Source organism: Arachis hypogaea, chromosome 15, assembly GCF_003086295.3.
Source record: "Arachis hypogaea cultivar Tifrunner chromosome 15, arahy.Tifrunner.gnm2.J5K5, whole genome shotgun sequence".
Classification (NCBI taxonomy): Eukaryota; Viridiplantae; Streptophyta; class Magnoliopsida; order Fabales; family Fabaceae; genus Arachis; species Arachis hypogaea.
The window spans coordinates 89765275-89773197 of NC_092050.1; the positions used below are offsets into that span (position 1 = coordinate 89765275).

The 7923-nt window shown below is 38.9% G+C and overlaps 1 non-coding gene across 1 annotated transcript; it reads right to left on the bottom strand.

The window, feature by feature from the left end:
- Positions 1-7319: 7319 nt before the first annotated feature.
- LOC112753027 (small nucleolar RNA R71) lies at positions 7320-7423 on the bottom strand. Its single transcript, XR_003177429.1, has one exon. It is a non-coding gene; the product is annotated as a small nucleolar RNA R71 (small nucleolar RNA).
- Between the last annotated feature and the right edge of the window lie 500 nt (positions 7424-7923).

A 7923-nucleotide genomic window follows, 5' to 3' on the forward strand; every position in this document is an offset into this window, starting at 1 on the left:
TGGAACTTTTCTGTGGTGTTTTTCCTGGATAATGGCTTCTTTTTCTATAGTCTTCTCACTTTTCTCTATGATTGCCTTCTACTTCTTCCACTTTGTGGCTTTTTCGTTGTCTTTTGGGTTGTCTTCAGTAGCTATGGGGAAGGTATTTGCTCTCGTCTCACTCAGTTCTGAAATGTGTTTGGCCATTCGCCCCATTTGTCTTTCAAAGTTTCTGAATGCTGCTTCTTGGTTTTTGATTGCCAGGGCTTGATTGTCCATGAGTTTCTCCATTATTATCTCTATGTTAGAGATTCTTTGAGAGCATGGAGTTGGTCGTGGTTGTGTGAAATGAGATGGTTGATGAATGTTGTTTTGGGAGAATTGTGAAGTGTGATGGGGTTGGAAGTGTGTGTGTTGTGGTAGTGTGTAATGGGTGTTGTTAGTAGGGTATGGTTTTGCTTGTTTGTAATATTGGGGCTGTTATAATTGAGGTTCCTCGGTCCTTGATATTGATGCTCACCCCACCTCAAGTTAGAATGAGTCCTCCAGGATAGGTTATGGGCATCACCATGAGAATTGTATTGGAATGAACTTGAGGTGTTATTTAGAGATTGCACTTGCTCAGGGCTTCGTTGCTCATAGTTGAATGCCCCAAAACCTTTTTTAGATTGATTCCATCCATGTGAGGTTTGAGATTGACTTTGTGCATTCACTACAGCAAGTTGCAGCTCATTGATTTTCCTGACCATTGATGGGATATTTTCGTAGAGAAACGAATTTCTCCAAAACACCCAAATCTAACAGGCAAGTGCACCGGGTCGCATCAAGTAATAATAACTCACGGGAGTAAGGTCAATCCCACAGGGATTGAAGGATTGAACAATTTTAGTTTAGTGGTTGATTTAGTCAAGCGAATCAAGAATTGGTTAAGAGATTTGTGATTTGCAAAATTTAAATTGCATAGAAAGTAAAAGAAATGGATGAATTGCATGAAATTAAAGAGAACTGGAATTTAAAGTGCTGAATCTTAAAGAGCAAGAAATTAAATGGCAGAAATTTAGAACGCAAGAAATGTAAATTGCAGAATCTTAAAGTGCAAGAAACGTAAATGGCTTGAATTGTAAAGGGAATTGGGAGTTGGATTTGCAGGAATTAAACGAGGAAAACTAAATTGCAACAAACAGAGAAGTAAAGGATGTCTTGAATCAAACCGGATCTTAAAACAGAAATGTAAATAAGCATGAAAACAGTAAACAGGGAATGGGAAATGGGAAATCCGGATCTCAGGACCCAAGAGACTAGAAAACCAAGTCTAGATCTCAATGCCTTCCTAGATCCAACAAGAACAATTGCAAAGGAAATGTAGATTGCAAAGAAAGTAGATGAAGAAGAAAGTAACCGAAATTGAAATTCAATTAATCAGAAAATTAAACAAGATCCCAAGGTGAGATTGAAACAGAATTTCTTCGACTCTCCACCCAAAATCCAAGACAAGAAAAGTAAAGAGTGCTGGGCAAGAACAAGGAAGAAGAGAGATCAATTCTCCTCCCAAATTCTCTTGAATTAAAACAACAATGCTAAGAAAAATAAAAGTGAGCTCCAAGCAAAACCGAAAAGAAAGCTATTCTGAAAAACTAAAAGGGAAGCTCCCTTAAAACTTAAATTCAAATCTATTTATACACTTTCTTCAAATGGTCTTCAAGCCTTCAATTGGGCCTTTGCTCTTGGTGGAATTGGGTTGAGAGAGGCCTTGGTTGATTGCTCTTGGAGTTTGGAGAAGAACCGAATTGAACCGGGTTGGAATCATGAAAGCTTGAGTAAAAGTTGGAGTAAAAGTTAGGGGTCTAACTTTTGCTCCAACTTTTCACATCAGCACCCTTGTTTTGCTGATACCAACGTTGGGGCAAAAGTTAGGGGTCTAACTTTTGCTCCAATGTTGGCCTCCCCTTGGTTATTCATGGCGCCAACGTTAGCCAAAAAGTTAGGGGCTAACGTTGGCGCAAACTTTTGCTAGTCCAGGGAGTATTTTTCATGCGCCAACGTTAGCCAAAAAGTTAGGGGCTAACGTTGGCGCAAACTTTTTGTGCATCTAGGGAGTATTTTTCATGCCAAAAGTTAGCCAAAAAGTTAGGGGTCTAACTTTTGCTCCAGCTTTTACTTCCTGGTTCATAATTAATCCAAAAGTTTGAGCTAAAGTTTGAGGCAAACCTTTGCTCAAACTTTTTGTTCTCTCTTCCTCCTAGCCCTTCCTTCTTCCATCAACCTTTCTCCAAGCTTTCTTCACCTATCATTAATCAACCAAACACATCAAAGCTATGCTCAAAATCATGAGATATTCATTCTTTTATAATATGTGACAATTATAGCACAAAACCTCATGAAATAGCATGAATTCATACATGGTTGATTAAATCAAAGGAAACATGAAAATCTACCCAATTGGCTTGCTTTTGGCTCAAGTAAGTGCATAATTCTATTGAAAACAAAAGAAAAAGGCTAGTGAAACTAGGCTAAGATGACTTGTCATCACAACACCAAACTTAAAGCTTGCTTGTCCCCAAGCAAGAAATAATTTATTGAGAAGAAAGAATGAAATGGAAGAGGATGTTCATGCTAGTAGAGTGTTATTGGTAGTTCATGGGGTTTTATGTGGATATGCACACACTCACCTCTTATTGATTCTTAAGCTTAGAAAGTCTCCTTCAAGCTTCAAGTAACATACTGCTGTGACCTCTCATTGTTCCTTTATCCTTGGCTATTATCTTGTTCATAAGCTTTGTTTGAGTGTCATGTGTAGCAAGTTCATTTCCTTTTCTTTATACTTGACACATTATTCACTATAGACACTTGGCTCACATTCCTTCTTAGAACATTGATGCCCAGCACCTCTTTGGGCTACTAAATGCCTTGTAGTTAGGTTGCTCTTGATAGTGGACTTTCAGCTGATGATCCTGGGTTAGTGAACCCAAGTCATCAAGTGTTGATGCACTCCAAAGAGCTTAATAATCCAAGCAGATCCTAATACAAAGACACCACAGGCATATATTCTAAGGTTCAAGCTATTGGTGTCCAGCTTTGTTTCTTTTTGTTTTTCTTTTGTTCTGCCACTTTTTGGCTATTTCTTTTTCTCCCCTTGTTTTTCTTTCTTTTTGTTTTTCTTTCTAACCAAGGATTTTTATTCGATTGCGATTCATAGACAGTAGCTACTTTCTACTTAAGAGGAGACATCCTAGTGTTCTTATTCATTAAAGGTGAGCTACTATACAATCACACATATACCACCACTTACTTTTATTTTACTTCTATCTAACAGAGAACTATTTCACTTCACATTCAAACATTTCTTTTATTGAATTGAAAATGCAGGGGACAAAGCATGCTTTTTGTTAAGTGAAAGTAAACATACAAGCACACACATAGACTAGCTTACTTATTCTAAGAGAAACAAACATAATGCAAAGACTATTAAACTAACAGTTACTGTTAAGATGGGCATATTCACACTTCCAATTTAGAACAATTCAATGCTGATGGAGTTAAGTGACAATACAACCTCTTGGTGGCTTCTTCTTCTTTCTCTCAGCTAATGGTGTGTAGTCCTCCCAAGAGAGTGATTGAATTCCTGCAGTGTTAATGGAAGTTGCTTGTTTCTCAAGCCCTTAGATGACTGGTTAGTGTGCAAGACTTTCTTGTAGGCGTTTGAACTTACTTTGGTGTGTGAACACCAAACGTAGTCCCTTGCCATGTTTCTTATGCATTAAAATAACCATATGTGAAAGCCTAAGTCTTTGCTAAAGGTAATAAAACTAAAAACTAGAAACAGACAATGATTAAATGATTTATCAGATTGCTTGGAGCTAGTAATCCCTTTGTGCAGAAGGTGAAAATGTGCTTTTAAATGAGATTTTGGTGGAACACCAAACTTAGAATCCTTGATTCTCCCTTAAATTGTTTTGGTGTGAAACACCAAACTTAGCTCCTTGCAATACATACCAATCATTTAACCTTTTTATTGAAATAGTTATGAAAGGAAAATTACCTCAGGTTGGGTTGCCTCCCAACAAGTGATGCCAAGGCATCTTAGGCTAGTTTCACTAGCATTTTTCTGTTAGTTTTAGTTGTTTTATGCATTTTCTTGAGCTTAAAGTAACCAAAAATGGTTAAATGAAGAACAAAGCAATGAACCATCCAAACAATATGATTCTGATGCAAATTCCATGAGTTTTAGTTATATTACTTGAATGCTATGAATGGAAGATTTCTCATGAAATTTTGCAAGACTTTGATGCATTTGTTTGGATGATTTCAGGGAAGAAGAGGCTAAGCAAGGAAGCAACAAAATCAATAAAGGAAGCTTGAATATCACATGTGGAGTTTAAGTTCCAGTTTAAGCCTAAACTGGAGCTTAAACGCCAGAATCATGAAGGCTAAGGAATGCTGGAATTGAAGTTTAACCTCCAGTTTAACCTTAAACTGGAGGTTAAACGCCAGAATGAAAAGTCTCACCAAAGAAGCATTCCACGTTTAACCTCCAGTTTGACCTCAAACTGGAGGTTAAATGCCAGAATGATAATGCCACTCAGGAAGGAGTTCCACGTTTAACCTCCAGTTTAACCTTAAACTGGAGGTTAAACGCCAGAATGGAAAAAGCACCAGGGAGCCATTTCCACGTTTAAGCTCCAGTTTGACCTCAAACTGGAGCTTAAACGTGTTCGACCAAGAACTCTCCTCCAGGGTTGCTCTCTCCATTTCCACGTTTAAGCTCCAGTTTGACCTCAAACTGGAGCTTAAACGTGTTCGACACCTCCAGGGCTACTCTTCTAAGCTTCCACGTTTAACCTCCAGTTTAACCTTAAACTGGAGGTTAAACGTGTTCGACCTCCAGGATGCCTCCTTCCATTTCCACGTTTAACCTCCAGTTTAACCTTAAACTGGAGGTTAAACGTGTTCGACCTCCAGGGCTGCCCTCCCTATATCCACGTTTAAGCTTCAGTTTAACCTTAAACTGAAGCTTAAACGTGTTCGACTCCATGACTCTCCAGGGCTGCCTTCTTCCATTTCCACGTTTAAGCTTCAGTTTAACCTTAAACTGAAGCTTAAACGTGCTTCTACAAAAGGCCTCACTGGAAGTGTCTGGCGTTTAAGCTGCAATTTAAGCTTAAACTGCAACTTAAACGCCACTCTTGGAAAAGGTTTCTGGACCAAAAATATTGTGGTTTAAGTTAGTATTTGAGCACAAACATTATCTTAAACTTATTCTGGTATGAAACCCAATTGAATATCATGGTTTATGGGATTGGGCCTGAAGGATTGATGAGTCTGAACTTTCAATTTATTGAGTCATGTGCCATTATTTGATTATCACTAAGTTGGCTCAATGAATGTTACAGAATTTGGATCAGCAGCCTCATCAAGATTATGGATCATAAACCCAAAGCAAAAGGAAAGCAGGGAGAGGCCTCAAAGCCCAAGAAACACAACAGAAGCTCAATATAGAAAGTGTATAAATAGGATAGAATTTAAGTTAGAGGGGACTTTTGGAACTTTTACTTTTGCATTCAGCTAGTTTTCGTTTCTTTGTAATTGAATTCAGAGCTATGACTCACTAAACCCCCTTTCATTGGGTTAGGGAGCTCTATTGTAATTCAATGAATCAATAATAGTTTATCTTCTTCTTCAATCTTTTCTCTTGAATTTTGTTAGAAAGCTTCTCGTTCTAATTCCATTGGGTAGTTGTCTTGGGAAAGAAACTACCCATAATTGGAATCCTTCGGAACCTTGGGAAAGGAATGGAGGATTCATGCTAGAGAAGCTTTCTCACAGTGAATTGGATTGGGGTTTGGATGGATATTGTGACATGTAATCCTACCAAATTGTGGTTCATGAAACTGTGTGGTATAATCAGTGATCGAGCATCATCTCTTCTTATGAACATTTAAACCAAGGGATTGGGAATTTGTTCATTTTTTGAGAGAATTGGTGAGCCAAGGGATTGGGATCCAATCATATAAGATTGCCAAGCAAAATTCAATGAACGCATTGCTTGAGGAAGAGATAAACATGTTTTGATTCGGAGATCTCAATATCTCCTATAACCCAATGAATCCCCCAATTCTGATTTCCATCTTCTCTTTACATTCTGCAACTCAATTCATGCAATCACCCCCATTCCCTTTTAATTTCAGCAATTTAGTTTCTGCTCTTTAATTCATGCAATTTAAGATTCCGCTATTTCAATTTCTTGTCATTTACTTTTCCCGCCAATTTTACATTCCGCAATTCTCATCTCAATCTTGATTCCGCTCAACTAGAACACACTTCTAATCCGAATTGCTCACTCAACCAATCCTTGTGGGATTCGACCTCACTCTATTGTGAGTTTTTACTTGACGATAACCGGTGCACTTGCCGGAAGGAATTTTGCCGATCGTGCAATTTCCTAAATCGTAGCATAACATGTTTATGCGCATCAAGTTTATGGCGCCGTTGCCGGGGATTGGTTTTCGATTGACAATTCTCCAATTGGAAGCTAACTAGATTGAGCAATTTCTCTTGTTTTGATTAATTCAGTACAAGTTACTTGTTGAATTTTAATTTCTGCACTCTGTTACATGCTTTCTTTCTTTATGCCTTTAAATTCAAGCAACTAACTCACTGACTCACTAACTGTTTGAATTAATTCCTCAATTGCTCTAACCATACTCTTCCATTAACCAAGAGTATTTCACTTGTTTGTGCCTGTGCTGTGTTCTTGTATGACAGGTAGGAGAGGAGAGACATCAACTCCTCCATATACCGAACCAGAGAGGACCCTTCATAGACTGAGAAGGGAAGCAAGAGGGAAGAGAGTAGTGGGAGAAAAGGAATCTGAAGGAGAATCTGAGGACAATTTTGAGGAAGCTTTAGATCTCAACATGGATAGAGAAGTTCACAACCATGAGAGAGCTGATGGAAACAATGCCATTCCTGAGAGGAGGGTTCTTAGTTCATACATAAACCCAACCTCTGGGAATTGTGGTAGTAGCATTCAGAAACCACCCATTCAGGCCAACAATTTCGAGCTCAAACCACAACTAATATCACTGGTGGAGAATCATTGTTCATTTGGTGGAAGTGCTAATGAAGATCCCAACCAACATCTCACAAAATTCCTGAGAATTTGTGACACTGTGAAGTCCAATGGAGTCCAGGAAGATGCATATAAACTGCTTTTGTTCCCATTTTCACTTAGGGACAAGGCAGCTAAGTGGCTGGAATCATTCCCAAGGGGGAGTCTAACAACATGGGATGAGGTGGAAAGCAAGTTTCTGGCACGTTTCTACCCCCCACAAAAGGTCAATAGGCTTCGATCTGAGGTTCAAACTTTTAGACAACAAGATGGTGAAACTCTCTACGAGGCATGGGAGAGATTCAAGGACTTGACAAGGAAATGCCCACCAGACATGTTCCATGATTGGGTGCAATTGCATATTTTCTATGATTGACTCTCTTATGAATCAAGGAAGGCTGTAGACCATTCATCAGGAGGTTCATTGAACAGGAAAAATACTGTGGAAGAGGCCATTGAGGTGATTGAGACAGTGGCTGAGAATGAGTACTACTATGCATCAGAAAGGCACAACACTAAGGGAGCCATGGAGCCGAACCATGTTGATACAATTCTAGCCCAAAACAAGGTGTTTGCCAAGCAACTAGCAGAGCTTACCAGGCAATTAGAAACAAAGCAAGTGGCTGCAATACACACACAAGATCAAGAGGAAGTAAGCATTGAAGGAGGTGATTGGGAAGAGGCCAACTATGTGGGAAACCAACAAAGGCAATCATATGATCCACACTCCAACACTTACAACCCAGGATGGAAAAATCACCCAAACTTTGGGTGGGGGAACCAACAAGCCCAACCACAAAACCACAAACCTTACAACCACAACCAACATAACAATT